Genomic DNA, 19537 nt, shown 5'->3' on the forward strand with positions numbered 1-19537 from the left:
ATAGAAATAAAGAAAAAGTATTGAAAAATTGAGCAGTAGTTATAAGAGTCATTGATATTATTTGTTGTATTGCAAAGATGGCTCTTTCCTACAGATGGAAGGACGAGGGTGCTCATGCCCTACTAAATGCTGAGCTAAATCATGGCAATTTTCTGGAATTAGCATTATTGTGTAGCAAATGTGATCCTACATTTAAAAAACATGTTGATGAGGTAATAGCCTTAAGCCTAAAAGAAAAAGCAAACACCCAGAAAGTAAAGGAAGAGAAAATCTTATTACTTTCTTAAATAAATCCTCCATTAATCGGCTATTTGTAATAATGTCTAATATGGTGAAAAAAAATAAGCCAAGATGTTGCAGATGCTGTACAATTTAGCGTAGAAATGAACAGTACTCAAGATGTTGCAGTAAAAGAACAATGCAGCATCATTTTAAGATAGGTCAAGGACAGAAACTTATATGAAGATCTTCATTTTCCAAAAATGAAACCCTCATCCATGATCTATTGATCTATAGACCCTAGTGTCAGGATTCGGGATGTGTGGATCCACTGGACCACCGTGGTAGGTGATACTAGCTGACACCTGGGACCGGAGTCCAAGTGGCTCCTCGTCTTCAACAGAGCCCGCCGCAAAGCGGGATGGACTAGCTGCGGCAGGGTACCACCAGGTTGTTCCACAGGTGCGACTTACCCGCTATGGCAGCCGAGGTACCTTAACGGAAGACAGTCTAGTGGTCGGGTCCAGGCACAGGGTCAGGGCAGGCGGCAAAGATGCAGGGTCAAGTCCAATCCGTGGTCAACAACAGGAGGTCCAGGCAGATGGGAACGGGAACACAGACACAAAGATCCGGCAGGAAGTGTAGAAAGTACTTTTTCTGAAACTGGCCGGGGCCAATTAATGGCGCGCTGGCCCTTTAAATTTTCTGAAGAAGGCGCGAGCACCCTAGGAGGCGGGTATGGGAGTCTGGGCTGGATCACGGCGAGGTAAAAGACTCGCCGGGGGACCGGGGCACAGGTGCGCCAAGTTTGGCCAGTCTACCCAAAAAGACATTTCAGCTGAGTCTTTAAAAACAGTAGCTAAGTTGGCAGATGTAGATGATTTACAACTAAATCTTGAGCTTCTTAGTTTCCAAGAGAACTATGCCTCTCTTAATAAACCAAACCCTGCTGCTAAAACTGTAATAGAGGCTGAGGATCATAGTGATGGTGAAGATGACGTGAGTGACAGAAAACATGTAGTTTGTGAGAACTGCCTGATGTGTTGTTATAGGCTTTTATATGATCATAAACTACATTCTGTAATGTACACCAATTTTTTTGCGTTCTATGAAGCGCTCCTCACTCTGGTTTGTACTCTTGTGAGAGAGTCATTTTTTGGACAAAATCTTTTAGAATAAATAATTTTATTGAACATTGAGATGGATATTTGAACGTCCTTAGATAGTGATGACATTGTTAATCAGTTTTCAAATTCATCTTCCCTGCTCCAAAAACTGCTGCTGTAGTAGATTTCCACATGGTCCAGTATAATTTGTTACGGTGTTCAGTGGTGGCAAAAGATGTATACTTTTATATAGTTTTATGATGGTGGTAATTATTTTGTATTGTATTACATTAATGTTGTTTTCTTTAAAGTTATTTGTGAAACTTATTATTTAAAGTTTTTTTTATATCTCTTTATTAAATTTTTTTCTTTAACACAATTACATATATTTAGCATATTTAATCACATATCTTCATTATTTGTCTCCCCCATCCCTCCGGCCAGTTATTTATTTACTCAATATATGTATTTTACCCATATTGCCATATTTACTCCTCAAATTTTTTAACACTCTCCAAATGCTTTTCCCCCTCCTTCATTTTTGGCGATTCTTTGGATATCCATTTTCTAACTATTATGTACCTTGCTATGAATAACGCACTTCCAATCCATTTCATTACACATGGGGCATCCTTTATATCTAGCATATTACTCAAAATCATTACATCAGGGGTCTCTGGTATATCCAGTTGTGTAATCTCTCTTACCTTATCATGTACTTCTACCAAAAAAGCCATAATTGTTTGGGAAATCCAAAACATATGGAAGATATCTACAGTTTTCTCTTTACACTTGCAACATTCAATATCTTTCCATTTCTTAAATTTACTAATAAAATTTGGACTATAATATAACCTGTAAACTATCTTAATCTGGACCAATTTAAAGGACTATGGTAATCCATCCAATTCTATATTACTATAAATATTATTCCACTGTGCCTCTTCCAATGTGCCTAGATCGACATTCCATTTAATCTTTCTTATGTGTTCATTTTCAAAATTCTCATAAAATGTTTATATATTTTTGAAAGTGACCTCTGTGTTCCAAAGTCCCACCAAAAAATGTATTTGTTCCTATTCACCCACACCTAAAGCTTCCTTATTTGCGATTATTATGTTTATCCTCTATTTCAAAACACTCCTTTAAGTGTGTGAATGGCCTCAGTTGTCCATTTTTAAACATCTGGCCCACCTACCACATACCCTTATCTATCCAAAATCTTTATTGTGCTAAGTCCTAAATTCTTTTAAACCTACTCCATACCAAGTGGTGTATATTAAAAAAAGAAAAAGAATTGATATGCAAAACCTAAAAAGTAAAGTAATGAAATGGGAAGGGAAGTTTGTATCTGATCCTTCAGAATAAACGATTGTGGTTGGAAGCTCAGGAATGTTTCAGGAGGCATTGTTTAGAGAAGGCATTATTGGATTCAAAGATGTGTAGCCAAAAATCAGTGATAGGTCGGTATGTCTCAACAGATCACCTTGATAAGGTAATTAAAGGACAGCAAGCTAGGAATGTTATTGGGGCAATAAGGGCTAGAAGAGGTACCATATATACTCGAGTATAAGCCTAGTTTTTCAGCACAAAAATTTGTGCTGAAAACCCAAACCCGGCTTATACTCGAGTAAAAAATATAGGTTTTACTGGGTTTTTGTGGTAAAATTAGGGGTCTCGGCTTATACTTGGGTCGGCTTATACTCGAGAATATACGGTAATTTAGTGTCCTCACAAGAAGAATAAGAGAAGAGTTTAGGGCATATTTTGAGATGTTATATACCTCTGAGTTGAAGGCAGATATATGTGATATAAAGACCGTTCTTTCTGCTATTAATATTTCCAATATCTCTATAGAGGAGGCAGACAATTTAGAAGAGCTTAGAGATGCTTTAAAAAGCCTCCCAAGAGTAAAAGTGGTGGAAACAGATGGTATTCCTCCAGAGGTTATATCATCCTTCTCTGAGATATCAGTGACGATTCATACCGGGGAGATCGGTTAGGCACAATATCATGCGTACTTGGTGGAAAATTCAAACTCAATGTGAGGCCCGGGGTAAAAGAATGATGGTATCACTCGATGCAGTGAAAGCCTTTGACCGCGTCAAGTGGGACTACATTTGGTTAGTGTTGGAAAGGATGGGGTTTGGGCAAAAATTCATTGGCTGGATAAGGCTGCTTTATAGTGGCCCAATGGCAAGAGTAAGCATGAATGGCAGGGCCCCTTCTACCTGGAAGCTGCAAAGGGGAACCCGTCAAGGGTGCCCTCTGTCATCGTTGCTCTTTGCAGTAGTTCTAGAGCCTCTGGCTTGCAGTATAAGAGCATGTGAGCAGCTAAGGGAGTTTATATGTGGTCCATTGGAAGATCGATTGTTGCTGTTTGCTGACGACTTGCTACTTTCTTGGATCAATCTGATGATGTGATAACTACAGTTATTAATTTGATTGAATCCAATGGTTATCTGTTAGGTATTAAAATTAATTGGCAAACGTCATCATTTGGACACCACAGTGAGTAGTACTCAAATCTCTGGACAACTCTTGGTGGTAGATAATATTAAATATCTGGGCATTGTGATACGAAGTAGCAAGTGAGTGAGTAGGAAGTTGAGTAGGAAGTTGGAAGAATATATTACTTTAAATGTCAATCCACTGCTCCAAAAAGTTAAACAAAAATTTGCTGTTTGGGCCAGAATGCACATCCCAGTGACCTCCAGACTGGTCCTTTTAAAAATGGTTATATTGCCCAAAGTCTTTTTCGTTTTACAGAACTGTCCAATAATACTATATTATTGGGAACCAATATGGTTTTCTAAAGGGATATAGTATTTGGGGAATTGTATAATCTAATGTGTTCTCGCAAATTGAGTTTAAGAATAAGTTGCCCATTTTCACAATGATGCAATGGGTATGGGAGCAGTTTAAATTAATTGTGAGTTGTAAGGGTTTTTTTGATAAGACACCTCTATGGGGGTTTAATATATGGACCATAGGTCCCTTAGAGAATTCACATGTATGGAGAGATAAAGGGTTATATTATGTTCACCAGGTTTTAGGTGAGGAGGAGAGGATTCAAATCATTTGAAGAATTGTGTTTAGAATATGGTCTGAGTGCTAAGGATTGGTTTTACTATGTGCAGTTCAGGTATGCCTTCAATGTGGTCCTTGGGGAGGAAGATTTTAAGAAGGAGGAACATATTATGTTTAAGATGATATTCCAACATGTCAATAGGAGAGGTTTTATGGCAAATGTTTATCAGCAATTAAAAAAACATTGAGAAGGGAATGTCCAACCATTCAGAATTGTAACAAATGGAAAGAGGAATTCATGGATTTATCAATGAATGAATGAATGGATGGACTCTTTAAATATGATTTCAAAGTGACTAACAACATGTCCTATATCATATCCCAAATTTTTTTGACTCATGCAGTATATTACACTCCTTGGTTGTTGAATCGTTTTAGGATAGATAAGAATGAGAAATGCCCGAAATGTGATCTGTTTGATGCAGCTTTGGTTCACATGATGTGGAGGTGCCCAAAATTGCATAGATATTGGAGGGACGTAGTCAAAAGACATACATTTTTTCTAGTCAGATATCTAATGATCCAAAAATATGTGTCTTGGGTACTAAAGTTGGAGTAGTGAGCAAGCAGTCACAAATATTGTATTTGCTAAAAGGCTTGCTGATAGCTGAGAAAATTATAATGTATAATTGGAAGTGTGCTTAGCCGCCAAATGTTGAGGAGTGGGAAATGAGACTGGATCTTTTGATCACATTAGAACAAAACAAGATTTGTACATCAGTTAGAAAATCGCCCTTAAGTGATATCTGGCAATTATGGATGAATAGACCACATATTAGGTGATATTTTTTTTATTTTTAATTTAATTTAATTTTTTTCTGTTTGTCGACTTTATATAATTTTGCTTAAATTTTTATTTTTATCTTATTATTATTTTTTTTTCTCTTTTTTTCTCCCTGATTGGCGCCTTTGGGGTGGTATGGGTGGGGGCTATATGATGCAATATAATAGAGTTTCTCTTGCACGTTGCACATATTAATTAGAGTTTATAAAATATTGCATCATTATTGTTTAGAGATGAGCGAGCACTAAAATGCTCGGGTACTCGTTATTCGAGACGAACTTTTCCCGATGCTCGAGTGCTCGTCTCGAATAACGAGCCCCATTGAAGTCAATGGGAGACTCGAGCATTTTTCAAGGGGACCAAGGCTCTGCACAGGGAAGCTAGGCCAAACACCTGGGAACCTCAGAAAAGGATGGAAACACCACGGAAATGGACAGGAAACAGCAGGGGCAGCATGCATGGATGCCTCTGAGGCTGCTTAAATGCACCATTATGCCAAAATTATGGGCAACAGCATGGCCATGACAGAGTGACAGAATGAAGCTAGATAGCATCTAAAACATCCAATAATTGACCCTGACACTATAGGGGACGGCATGCAGAGGCAGCGGCAGCAGCGGCAGGCTAGAGAGTGTCATGGCGACATACCCTAAATGGACTCAGGCTTCAAACCAATGGGTGGCAGAGAGGAACCAAAGGAGGTGAGCAAGAAGCGCTCAAATAATATCGGTACATGATAAAAGTTTGCCAGTATATTTTGTGGATTACACAGCATGGTGGCGACAAAGTTAACATGGAAGCCATGAAAACAACCCAAAATTCTGCCTGACACAGCTCGTTTGATAAGGGGACCATGTATGGAGGCAGTGAACTAGTAGTAGATTAAAGGTGCTGCAGTTAAAACTATGTTAGTTGGATCTTGGCATGGAGCTGGCGCTCCGCTGCCAGGCGAGCTTTCGCCAATCCAAGCCCCTGTCTCTAGGCTACTCCCCAAACAGCACTTCTAAGAACCTTTTGTATAAGATCAAGTGTAGTAGCGTTCTTATAAGTTTAGGATATGGCGGGTGAGGGGAATGTAAACAGATGCGCAAGAAGCGCTGAAATAATATTGGTAAATGATAAAAGTTTGCCAGTATATTTTGTGGATTACACAGCAGGGTGGCGACAAAGTTAACAAGTTTGTTGTGGAAGCCATGAAAACAACCCAAAATTCTGCCTGACACAGCTCGTTTGATAAGGGGACCATGTATGCCTACAGTTCATGCCAGTCGCTGCACTGGCTGCCAGTCTCCTTTCGAATACAGTTTAAAATAATAACCCTCATCCATAAAGCTCTGTATAATGCTGCACCCCCCTACCTCTCCTCTCTTATCTCAGTCTATCGCCCAACCCGTGCTCTTAGATCCGCCAGTGATCTTAGATTAACCTCTACCCTAGTGAGGACCTCCCACTCGCTTCTCCAAGACTTCTCTAGAGCTGCACCAATTTTATGGAATGCTCTGCCCCGGCATATCAGACTATTACCTAACCTCCAAAGTTTCAAACGTGCTCTTAAAACCCATTTCTTTAGGCAAGCCTATAACACTCATTAACTGCATGAAGTTTAACTCTTCTACTAACCCGTCCTGTGTCGTCCTCCCATCTGTTATCCAGCAACCAACAGGCACCAGACTTCTCTGCAGTCCCATTCACCCTGGACCTGGAATATAAGATGACGGCTGAGTGGTTCAAGCGACAGCAATTCCATTTATTATATTTGGTTCTATTCCTTAAGAAGAATGGCTTGACCATTAAATATTCTTTTACCTCGTGTTACCCCATCATCTTCATAAACCGTAAGCTCTGGCGAGCAGGGACCTCACTCCTGTTTTTCCATACAAATGTTGTGCTCTGTTACATTACATTTGTATTTGTTTCCTATGATTTGTAAAGCGCTACGGAATATGATGGCGCTATATAAATAAAGATTATTATTATTATTATGGAGGCAGTGAACTAGTAGTAGATTAAAGGTGCTGCAGTTAAAACTATGTTAGTTGGATCTTGGGATGGAGCTGGCGCTCCGCTTCCAGGCGAGCTTTCGCCATTCCAAGCCCCTGTCTCTAGGCTACTCCCCAAACAGCACTTCTAAGAACCTTTTATATAAGATCAAGTGTAGTAGCGTTCTTATAAGTTTGGGATATGGCGGGTGAGGGGAATGTAAACAGATGCGCAAGAAGCGCTGAAATAATATCGGTACATGATAAAAGTTTGCCAGTATATTTTGTGGATTACACAGCAGGGTGGCGACAAAGTTAACAAGTTTGATGTGGAATGCCCTGTAATAGCTCTTGGGCGGTGTGCCTTTTATCGCCTAGGCTCAGCAGTTTGAGCACCGCCTGCTGTCGCTTAGCGACGGCACTGCTGCTGTGCCTAGAGCTACCGACTGATGGCGCCATGCCCACGGATGGTAATTCGGAGGAGGAGGAGGTATAGTAGGCCTTTGAGACCTGGACCGAGGTAGGCCCCGCAATCCTCTGCGTCGGCAGTATATGACCAGCCCCAGGGTCAGACTCGGTCCCAGCCTGCACCAAGTTAAGTGTAGTAGCGTTCTTATAAGTTTGGGAGGGTGAGGGGAATGTAAACAGATGTGCAAGAAGCGCTGAAATAATATCCGTAAATGGTAAAAGTTTGCCAGTATATTTTGTGGATAACACAGCAGGGTGGCGACAAAGTTAACAACTTTGATGTGGAATCCATGAAAACAACCCAAATTTCTGCCTGACACACCTCGTTTGATAAGGGGACGATGTATGGAGGCAGCTATATGGACGACTTTTGGAGGTAGCAATGGAGACAACGTGTGGAGGCTGCTATGGAGACAATTTAATTTGGATAGTGCCTGTATGTGGCAGTCCAAAAAAGTTTTCAAACCAGAGGAGCAGGTAGGTGGCCCTCCAGAAAAATTGAATAGATTGAGTGCCTGTATGTGGCAGTCCAAAAAAGTTTTCAAACCAGAGGAGCAGGTAGGTGGCCCTCCAGAAAAATTAAATGCATAAAGTACTATAGCTAGAGCCAGTGGGCCCTGTCAAAAAATAGCCAGTTTCCTCTGCTTTAGTGTACAAAGAGGAGGAGAAGGAGGAAAATGAGAAGGAGGAGGAGTGCATAAATTATTCAGGTTGAGCTTCCTTCACCTGGTGGAGATTGGAAATTATGAGAAATCCAGGCTTTATTCATCTTAATAAGCGTCAGCCTGTCAGCGCGGTCAGTCGACAGGCGTGTACGCTTATCGGTGATGATGCCACCAGCTGCACTGAAAACCCGCTCGGACAACACGCTAGCGGCAGGGCAGGCAAGAACCTCCAAGGCGTACAGCGCCAGTTCGTGCCACATGTCCAGCTTTGAAACCCAGTAGTTGTAGGGAGCTGTGTGATCATTTAGGACGATGGTATGGTCAGCTACGTACTCCCTCACCATCTTTCTGTAAAGATCAGCCCTACTCTGCCGAGACTGGGGACAGGTGACAGTGTCTTGCTGGGGTGACATAAAGCTGGCAAAAGCCTTGTAAAGCGTACCCTTGCCAGTGCTGGACAAGCTGCCTGCTCGCCTACTCTCCCTCGCTACTTGTCCCGCAGAACTACGCACTCTGCCGCTAGCGCTGTCAGAAGGGAAATACTGTTTCAGCTTGTGCACCAGGGCCTGCTGGTATTCATGCATTCTCACACTCCTTTCCTCTCCAGGGATGAGAGTGGAAAGATTTTGCTTGTACCGTGGGTCCAGGAGAGTGAATACCCAGTAATCGGTGCTGGAATAAATTCTTTGAACGCGAGGGTGACGGGATAGGCAGCCTAGCATGAAATCTGCCATATGCGCCAGAGTACCAACGCGTAAGAATTCACTCCCTTCACTGGCCTGACTGTCCATTTCCTCCTCCTCCAACTCCTCCAACTCCTCTTCTTCTGCCCATACACGCTGAACAGTGAAGGACTGAACAATGGTCCCCTCTTGTGTCTCGCCAACATTCTCCTCCTCTTCCTCCTCATCCTCCTCCACCTCCACCTCCTCCGATATGCGCTGAGAAACAGACCTAAGGGTGCTTTGGCTATCAACAAGGGAATCTTCTTCCCCAGTCTCTTGTGACGAGCGCAAAGCTTCCGACTTCATGATGATCAGAGAGTTTTTCAACAGGCCAAGCAGCGGGATGGTGAGGCTGATGATGGCTGCATCGCCACTGACCATCTGTGTTGACTCCTCGAAGTTACTCAGCACCTGACAGATATCAGACATCCACGTCCACTCCTCATTGTAGACTTGAGGAAGCTGACTGACCTGACTACCAGTTCTGGTGGAAGTTGACATCTGGCAGTCTACAATCGCTCTCCGCTGCTGGTAAACTCTGGATAACATGGTTAATGTTGAATTCCACCTCGTGGGCACGTCGCACAACAGTCGGTGAGCGGCCAGTTGGAGGCGGCGCTGCGCTGCCCTGAGAGTGGCAGCATCTGTGCTGGACTTCCTGAAATGCGCACAGATGCGGCGCACCTTCGTGAGCAAATCAGACAGATTGGGGTATGTCTTGAGGAAACGCTGAACTATCAGATTTAACACATGGGCCAGGCATGGCCATGTGTCAGTCTGCCGAGTTGCAGAGCCGCCACCAGGTTACGGCCGTTGTCACACACAACCATGCCTGGCTTCAGGTTCAGCGGTGCCAGCCACAGATCAGTCTGCGCCGTGATGCCCTGTAATAGTTCTTGGGCGGTGTGCCTTTTATCGCCTAGGCTCAGCAGTTTGAGCACCGCCTGCTGTCGCTTAGCGACGGCACTGCTGCTGTGCCTAGAGCTAGCGACTGATGGCGCCATGCCCACGGATGGTAGTTCAGAGGAGGAGGTGGAGGAGGGGTGGGAGCAGGAGGAGGCATAGTATGCCTGAAAGACCTGGACCGAGGTAGGCCCCGCAATCCTCGGCGTCGGCAGTATATGACCAGCCGCAGGGTCAGACTCGGTCCCAGCCTCCACCAAGTTAACCCAATGTGCCGTCAGCGATATATAGTGGCCCTGCCCGGCAGCACTCGTCCACGTGTCCGTGGTCAGGTGGACCTTGTCAGAAACGGTGTTGGTCAGGGCACGGATGATGTTGTCTGACACGTGCTGGTGCAGGGCTGGGACGGCACATCGGGAAAAGTAGTGGCGGCTGGGGTCCGAATACCGAGGGGCGGCCGCCGCCATGAGGTTGCGAAAGGCCTCGGTCTCTACTAGCCTATAGGGCAGCATCTCCAGGCTAAGCAATCTGGAGATGTGGACATTAAGGACTTGGGTGTGTGGGTCGGTTGTACTATATTTTCGTTTCCGCTCCAGCGTCTGGGGTATGGAGAGCTGAACGCTGGTGGATGCTGTGGAGGATCGTGGAGGCGACGATGGGGTTTTTGTGCCAGGGTCCTGGGCAGGGGGCTGACTATCAGCTGACACAGGGAAAGGAGCAGTGGTGTGCACGGCCGGAGGTGAACGGGCTTGGTGCCACTGAGTGGGGTGTTTAGCATTCATATGCCTGCGCATACTGGTGGTAGTTAAGCTAGTAGTGGTGGAACCCCTGCTGATCCTGGTTTGGCAAAGGTTGCACACCACAGTCCGTCGGTCATCCGGTGTTTCCTTAAAGAACCTCCAGACTTCTGAAAATCTAGCCCTCGCCGCGGGAGCCCTTGCCACGGGAGCTTCACTACGTGACACATTTGGCGCTGATGCACCTGCTCTGGCCCTGCCTCTCCGTCTGGCCCCACCACTGCCTCTTCCAACCTGTTCTGGTCGAGGACTCTCCTCCGTCTCAGAAGCACTGTGTTCACCCGGCCTCTCAACCCAGCTTGGGTCTGTCACCTCATCATCCTCCGATCCCTCAGTCTGCTCCCCCCTCGGACTTCCTGCCCTGACAAGAACTTCACCACTGTCTGACAACCGTGTCTCCTCATCGTCCGACACCTCTTTACACACTTCTTCCACTAGGTCAATAATGTCATCATCACCCACAGACTGCGACCGGTGGAAAACCTGGGCATCGGAAAATAGCTCAGCAGCAACCGGACAAGTGGTTTGTGACTGTGGGAAGGGTCCAGAAAACCGTTCCTCAGAGTATGCCGGTTCAAATGCCAAATTTTGCTGGGAGGGGCAGACTGGGGGGAAGGAGGCTGAGGTGGAGGAGCTGGAGGAGTGCTGATTTCGGTGACATGGGTAGACTGCGTGGAAGACTGACTGGTGGACAAATGGCTAAAAGCATTGTCCGCAATCCACAACATCACCTCTTCGCACTGTTCTGGCCTCAACAGTGCTCTACCACGAGTCCCAGTAACTTGAGACATGATGAACCTAGGGAGTGTAGCTCTGCGGCGTTCCCCTGCTCCCTCATCAGCAGGTGGTGTCTCACCCCACCCAGGACCACGGCCTCTGACCCCTGCAGTAGTTGGACGCCCATGTCCACACCCTCGTCCTCTACCCCTAGCCCTCGGGTTAAACATTTTTTAAATTAAAGTGTAAACTTAAATTTTTTTTTTTTGTGTTTATTTTTTTTATTTTATTTTTTTTAAACAAAACGATGCTATCCTATTGCTATGGCTAGTTTCTAACCTACACTGATGGCACACAACTGGATTTTGTGGTGTGCCTGATGACTTTGAGTTTGAGAAATTAACATAAAAAAAAAAAATCAGAAGACTGTGCCTAATTCAAATCAAACCCCTAATAAATTGTCCCTTTTCGGTGTTTAAGGTGGATATGTGTGTCACTAAGAGCTAAACACAACGGTCGCAAGTCCCCCAGAAAATTCCTCACAATATGGTACTAGCTGCACTACTAGTGGCAGCAAGCCCAGCCACAAGCAAACAAAAAAAAAGTAAAATATAACGCTATTGTAGGCCTAAGCAAGCAGTTGGGGTTCTCCTATGGCTATTTTCTAGCCTACACTGAAAGCACACTGCTTTGCCAGATTACTTTGAGTTATAAAAAGAAATAAACGTAAAAAAAAAAAATAAATCAGAAGACTGTGCCTAATTCAAATCAAACCCCTAATAAATTTTCCCACTTCGGTGTTTAAGGTGGATATGCGTGTCACTAAGAGCTAAACACAACGGTAGCAAGTCTCCCTGCAAATTACTCACAATATGGTACTAGCTGCACTACTAATGGCAGCAAGCCCAGCCACAGGCAAACCAAAAAAAAGTAAAATAAAACGTTATTGTAGCCCTAAGAAGGGCTGTTGGGTTCTTGTAGAATCACTCCTGCCTAACACTATTCTAATAGAACACCCTAACGCTTTCCCTGACCAGCAGCAGCTCTCTCCCTTGCGGCATCCAGACAGAGAATCATCTGAGCAGCCAGGGCAGGGGCTAATCTATTCCAGGGTCACCTGATCAGGCCAGCCAACCACTGCTATCGACGTGTAAGGGTACCACGTCATGCTGGGTGGAGTGCAGAGTCTCCTGGCTTGTGATTGGCTCTGTTTTTGGCCGCCAAAAATCACAACGGCGGGAGATGCCATTTTCTCGAGCGGGCGAAGTATTCGTCCAAGCAACGAGCAGTTTTGAGTACGCTAATGCTCGAACGAGCATCAAGCTCGGATGAGTATGTTCGCTCATCTCTAGCTATGATCCACACGTCCATATGTGGTGGCCAAAAAATAAACATTTAATATTTCCATGTAACAGCAAGTGAGCCCCCAGAATCAATTTCACGGGTGGGCCCTTGGCACCTAAGTCCGACCCTGCATAATAGAATGCAGGCCGCAAATTTGAGGCCGCATGTACGTTCCCATAGACGGCAATAGCGGCACGGCGGGAATACATGTGTGGCACCGATCCCGGCGCACACCGCAAAAAGATAGAGCATGCCGCTGTTTTCTACGGAGGGAGGAGGGGCCACCTCCCCCTCTTCTCCAGCACACGGCGGTGTGAAAGAGCCCTGAGAAGCAATAGCTGTGTTATCAATAAACAAAGTCGTTTTCTAGACATAAAACCTTCAATAACAGCTTAATCTACTATTTGCTCAAAAATACCAGTTGACCTAAAGTAATGCTTCTATTCCTTAAAAGGCCTGTTTCTTGTAATATACTGCAACGATACAAAGGAGATTTTGAAATTCTAGGGGGTTAATAAAGATATCACTTTATTTGCTAGATATCACAATAATCCAGTTATTTTCATGTTTACAATTAGCATTCGCTGTGTCTTTTTTCCAAAGTTTGCTCTCGGTGTAACATAGGTTGTACTGTGATGCCAATTTTCCCATTTACATACCAAAATTAATGTTTGTCACTATGATTAAATAATTCTTATGTATTTAAAAATAGACTTTCAACAGAAACTCTGCAGGCATGTGTACAAGGACAAAAATAATTATAAATCCTGACACCACTGTGTACCAGTCTGCGACATTTGTTGCCGCTGCATTAACGCTCAGTAATATGTGTGGCCTTCACGTTCCTGTATGACCTCCATACAATGCCTTGGCATACTCTTGATGAGATTGCAGACGGTCAGTCGATAGTTTCAATACCTTTATTTTGAAGTAACTGCTGACACACTCCAGCCTATGAGATCTAGCATTGTCTAGCATTAGGAGGAACCCAGGGTAAATCACATATGGACTCCAAGGGGTCTAAGAATCTCATTTCAGTACCTAATGGCAGTCAGGCTACCTCTGAGGAGCACATGGGTTCGTAATGGTGTGAGGTGTCATTTCTTTTCCACAGCCAAACATGCTGAAGGATGTTGCAGGCAGCAAATTTCTCTCCACAGTGTCTCCAGAGTTCTGTCACATTTATCACATGTGCTCAGTGTGAATCTGCTTGCATCTGCGAAGGAGCACAGGGTGCCATTGGCAAATTTTCTAGTGCTGGTTTTCTCTGGCAAATGCCAAGCGTCCTGCACGGTGTTGGGCTGTGACCAAAACTCTCATCTGCTGACGTCAGACCCTCATACTATCGGTTTCTGTTTGTTCAGGTATCCTCAATGCACAAAGGTAGAGGTAGCGGTCCTGTTGCTGGGTTGTTGTCTTCCTCTGGCCCCCTCCACATCTCCTGGAGTACAGGCCTTGCTACGAGTAGTACTTCTAGCCTCTGGACAGTATGCTGACACAGCAAACCTTCTTGCCACTGCTTGTATTCCTGGATGAACTGCACTACCTCAACAATTTGTTTGGGTTGCTAATATGTTGTAGCGAGGTCATACAGGAGATGCCACACAATATCAAGTCTCATTTTGTCCTTTTTAGTGGGCGTTGACTGCACTATGCCATTTATGGTGTAGATGGGATGGGAATGTCACACTCTGTGATTCCTTTAGGGAGCAACTATCTATTCCCATAGTAGCATGGAATCTGTATGAGACTCCAGGTCCTGTCATTTACCAGGATCTATATGAGAGTGCTGGAGGGGATCTAAAAAGTAGTAAAATAAAAGAAAAAATGTTAAAAAACTAATAATTCAAATCCCTTCCTTTCCCTAAAACTGATAAACAGTTGGGTAGCACTGTGTCCCAAAAGTCCTGATCTATCAAAATATAAAAATGCTGATATTCCTGGCAGTTAACTCTGCAGTTTTGCAACACAAAGATTAAAGTAAAACTTAATCAAAATGTGGTACAGTAGCAAGGAAAATATAATCACGTCAGGCAAAAAAGTATGAAAAAGTTACTGGAGTCAAAATAGGACAAAATTACGAAAATTTGTTTAGTACAAAAGGTTTGAATTTTTAAAAATAATTTTTTTAAAATTAAAATCAATAAAAATGTATTACCGCAATTACACAAGAAAATGGTGCAACTGCATTTTTTCTACAATTTTATCAGCTTTTCCAGCTTCACAGTAATGGCAAAGAATATAAAATGCTGTCTCTAAAAAGGACAATTTGTTTGGCAGTAAACAAGCCCTCCTAAAGTTCTGTAAATGGAAAAATAAAAGTTACAGATTTTTAAAGACTGGGAGTGAAAAATGGAAATGCAAAAAATGAAAATGGCCTGGTCCTTAAAGGAGTAAATAATAAAATTTTTAAACTTTATTATGTAATTTTCATCTACATCCCCATCCCTTTAACCCAACCTATAACCCTCCCCTCTAACCCCTTTCCCACAGTGAGAAAAAAAAGACCCTTTTAAATCTATGATTCCTATAAAGGTTTTGAAGTGTTACCTTTGTGGTAGGTATGTGGCACTCAAATGAAGTAGTATAAGATAGCGTTGGTGTAAGAAAAGATGCTTTTTCTTTATTAGTTACTACGTGTTTTGGCCCAGGACTGCATCAAGCATAAAATCAGTTAAAGGCAGTGGCCCATATTTACTAAAGTGCTTGCACAAGTTTTCTGTCTGACTGTAAGTTCTTTTCAGTGCAAACTGCTTGCACATGTATTCAATTAGTGCCCATGACACATTTGTGTTACACGCAACACGTGTGTCGCAGCTGCACATTACTGTGCATTCCTGTGTACAATCGGACCTTGAGACACCTTTATCAAGCAGATTCTGACAAAATTGTCTCGCACTCCCTATGTTAAAGGTGCTGCAACAAAAAGTCAGTTGGAACGGGGAGTGTCAGATTCAAGAAACGTGCAATTTATTTTATTTTTTACAACATGTTCTTATTAATGGCCTTTTTTCATGTAAAACATTCGATTGTAAGCCTCCCTAATGCTTAATCTTGGACCTGCATTAAACTTAAAGAATCTGTAGTATTTTATTTTCATTCATAAAGTTAAAAAGAAAATACGATAACATTTAGATAAGAATCAACATAAATTTATAAATTCTGATCTTAATTCTCCTTCAGTATGTACATGTTTTGTGGGTGACATTACAGTTACATCTTTTGAATAATATTGCAATGAAAAGTTCAGAATGCAGAAGAATACCAAGTAATAATTTTCTATACATGAACTTTGGTGGCTTTCAGAGAGCTTTGTGGCCTTGCGTTTCAGAAATGTGATTGAGACTATATTTAAAGTTAAAAATAGCAAGTTGTAGAAATTGATTGAATTACTGGGGCACATGAGGTTTTTAAACGATTGTCTACTTTTTATAAAGTAGATAAAAAAGACTTTTTTTATCATGAAAATAGGCTAGTATTAAAAAGACATTAGCAGCATGTGTTTGTCGATGACACTGAGGTATTATCTTTCATCTTTTGCTATTTTGTGGCCATACCTGACAATATCTTCTCAATAAAAAAATAATCAATAACATGCAGCCGCAGTGAATATGCTCTTCGCTCAAGCCAAAGTGAATTAACAACAGGGTAGAACTGTTGGACTACACTTCAATCCATTATGAAAACACTAAGCAGGTTGAACTTTTTTACTGTTGATATTGACTTAAAAATATACTATGATGGGTTCACTGAATATGCAGTTTATCAGCATAAAGATACTATTGGGACCTCAACCATTCTCTATTACAGCTTCTAATAGAATAGCACATAGAGAAATAAGGGGATTATGAGATACCATGAATAAAAGATAAAATCTGTATTTTGTGATCAATTTATAAGCTATTACAGATGCTCAGGATGATGAGACAAGCAGATAAGAGAATTGCAGGTTGAATATGTGGATCATAGGAAATCATGTATATATGATAAAATCAGTATTTTCTGATCAAAATTGTTGAATTTTTTTTTCTTCAATAATAAAATCATTCATTATAATCATGATATGATATAAATTTTAACACTACAAGCAGTTCCAAGTTCTTTAGGTATGTACTTAAGTTGACATTGTATGCAAGTCCGAACATATATATTTTATAGGCCTGTAATTGCTTGGCAAAGTTCTAGAGCGCTGTTTAAATATTGGCACCACATTCGCCTTGCTCCAGCCACTTGGCATAGTACCAGTCATTATGGAATGTCTGAAAATTTTATACAATGGCACCGCAATAACAGAACTGAGTTCTTTAAGAACTCTGAGGTATAACCCATCTAGTCCAGTAGTACATATTTATTATTTTGAGCTTAGATTGGATCTACATTCTGCCAGTCTAGTATATTACAGGAAGCATGACCTGCAGTGGCACCACCTGCACCAGATGTTCTTTGTACTATTGTATAAATGGAGCTTAGAAACCTATTTAGTAGCTCTGCCTTCTCTTGGCCTCCAGTCACCAAAGCCCCATTTTCTGTATATAGGGCTTACACCTGCAACCATTTGCAATTGGATTGAAAATTGTCTGAAGGATTGTATCCAGAGAGTTGTGGTCAATTATTCTTATTCGGAATGGTCACCAGTTTTAAGTGCTGTACCCCAGGGTTCTGTGCTAGGTCAACTACTATTTAATATATTTATAAATGATATAGAGATAGGAATTAATAGCACTGTGTATATTTCTGCAGAGGACACCAAGCTGTGTAGTGTAATATAGTCTATGGAGGATGTTCATAGGCTGTATGGTGACTTAGACAAATGGAGAGTGTGGTAAATGAGGTTCATTGTGGATAAATGTAGGGTTATGCACCTGGGGGCTAATAATCCATATGCAACATTTGTCCCTGGGGGAGTAAATTTGTGAGAGTCCCTTGTAGAGAAACCTGGGGTTACTAGTAGGTCAGAGATTAAAGGAAACCTACCACTTGTAGTGGGAGGTTTCCGATGGAAATACCGGGCACCAGCTCAGGGTGAGCTGGTGCCGGAGCTTATTTTAGTTAGTGTTTTAAACCGCGGTATCGCGGTTTAAAACACTTTTTAAACTTTATAGCCGGCGCAGGCAGGTACGCGCTCGGCGCTTACCGTGCACGCAGCTATATAGGAAGTGAATGAGAGCCGCGCGTACCTGCCTGCGCCGGCTATAAAGTTTAAAAAGTGTTTTAAACCGCGATACCGCGGTTTAAAACACTAACTAAAATAAGCTCCGGCACCAGCTCACCCTGAGCTGGTGCCCGGTATTTCCATCGGAAACCTGCCACTACAAGTGGTAGGTTTCCTTTAAATAACAGCATGCAGTGTCTAAAGCCAGCAAGATCTTTCCATGTATCAAAAGAATCCATGGATTCTTGTGATAGGGATGCAATATTACCCATGTACAAGGTATTGGTTTGGCCTCACCTGTAATATGCCGTCCAGTTCTTGGATCTAGTTTATAAAAAGAATTCTCTGGAGCTGGAGAGGGTACAACGGAGAGCCAGAAAAATACAGATAGATTTACCACCTAAATAAGTTGCTGAATAACATTTCCCATATGTCTACTTTACATTTTCATAATTTTGATGTCGCGTGTCTCAAAAAATTGAATATCGGTTTTCCGTATTTTCAGAATTGACCATTTTGATGATTTTAAAAAATTTTGTTTTGAATTTAAAATATTTAACATTAACCCCCCCTATATAAGAAGCCCATTTTCAAATCTGCACCCCTTAAACTATCAGAAACAACTTTTAGGAAGATTTTTAACCCCATTAGATCTTCATAGTAATGAAATCAAATGGAGGTGAAATTTAAAATGGTCAAATTTTGTTGATTAAATGTTCAATTAGGCCTAAAATTTAGGTCTAAGCAATGTGTTCAATAATTCAGAAACCTTATTTGACCGGCTTGGTGAACGCCATAAAAATATACTAAATCCCTTATGTATAATCCCTTCATAGAAATGTTTTAAGTAATACCATTTTGGTACACATAACTTTTTTGATCACGTTTTAGAACAACAAAAAATAAGCCCTTAACCAGCTCTGGCAATCAAAAATATTAAAGTTATGTCTCCAAAAGATGGCGATATGTAAAAAAAGAGATTTTCTCTAGATTAGTTTTTTTTCCGTAAAATTGTAAAAATATATGAAAAACTAGTATTTCTAAAAAGCATCTAATCTCACAGAAAATAAGCCCTTACATGCCCAAATAAAAAAAAAAAAAAAGATTTTATATCCTTTACAAAGTAACAATGGAAATCTGCTTTGAATTGCGCAGTTTCCCGTGATGTGTACCCATACAGCAGTTTACCACCTGTGAGACACTGAAGGGGTTAACGGTGGATGGGCGGTATGTTTCCCCTAGGTTTTGCCACTATGCAAGGCCTTAGTGCTGAGGTTGTGTTGTCCAGCACCTTGGACACAGGTGGCGGGAGCAGCCTAATCAGCCTGCATAAAGCCGCTGAGCAGAGCTGATAGTGTTGTCTCTCTGAAAGGAGGCTGGAAAGCACACAGCCCTGACCTCTGTGCCTGGAGCAGCGACTTATTTTATGTACTAGTGGTGAGTTAGAGAAACTCTGTTTAGTTAGCACCCTGACGGGTAGGATTTTGTTTGTTTAATGCCTGAATGTAAAGGCTGTTTTGTTTTGCTGCTGCAATAAACACAGGCTAGACCTGTTTTGGACTGTACCTTGGTGTCACTATCTTGAACT

At 42.2% G+C, this 19537-nt stretch overlaps 1 protein-coding gene across 3 annotated transcripts in view; it reads left to right on the forward strand.

The window, feature by feature from the left end:
* Positions 1 to 19537, forward strand: part of PTH2R (parathyroid hormone 2 receptor) — a 308425-nt gene that overhangs the window by 178049 nt on the left and 110839 nt on the right. The window lies entirely within an intron of this gene.

This window comes from Engystomops pustulosus, chromosome 8, assembly GCF_040894005.1.
Source record: "Engystomops pustulosus chromosome 8, aEngPut4.maternal, whole genome shotgun sequence".
Taxonomy (NCBI): Eukaryota; Metazoa; Chordata; class Amphibia; order Anura; family Leptodactylidae; genus Engystomops; species Engystomops pustulosus.